Source organism: Penaeus monodon, chromosome 27, assembly GCF_015228065.2.
Source record: "Penaeus monodon isolate SGIC_2016 chromosome 27, NSTDA_Pmon_1, whole genome shotgun sequence".
In the NCBI taxonomy this organism is placed as follows: Eukaryota; Metazoa; Arthropoda; class Malacostraca; order Decapoda; family Penaeidae; genus Penaeus; species Penaeus monodon.
In genome coordinates this window covers 14,299,041-14,299,365 of record NC_051412.1, presented here as the reverse complement: position 1 = coordinate 14,299,365, position 325 = coordinate 14,299,041, and the positions used below count along the sequence as shown (strand labels likewise).

The following is a 325-nucleotide window of genomic DNA, read 5'->3' as shown; positions in this document are numbered from 1 at the left end:
CCCTGCTATAATCAAAGTAATGCCGAGTACACACAGAACATCGTAATGTAACTCCGCTGCGTAACAAAACCTTGTAACATCACGTCACATGGAGGTTCAAACGAACCTCTGTGTGACGTGGCGGGGTTCCTTCCCGTCCCACGCAAGGTCTACACAAGCACGTATTAATTACAACCACTATTACCTACTTAGACCTTGTTACAGGATGGGTTACGCTTATCAGCTGACTTGACCAAGTCTGCGTAACTCACCTGATAGCATAGTGATCGATATCTGACTGACCCGGAATGTATGAAGCTCTCGTATATCTCGTATATATGTGCAC

General features: G+C 45.5%; 1 protein-coding gene across 1 annotated transcript in view; it reads right to left on the bottom strand.

Moving 5' to 3' along the window:
- The window catches only part of LOC119590595 (uricase-like), a gene marked incomplete in the record, with an annotated part of 12,643 nt that continues 12,318 nt past the window's right edge, over positions 1 to 325 (bottom strand). Inside the window, 1 exon segment of the mRNA XM_037939271.1 lies at positions 1 to 325.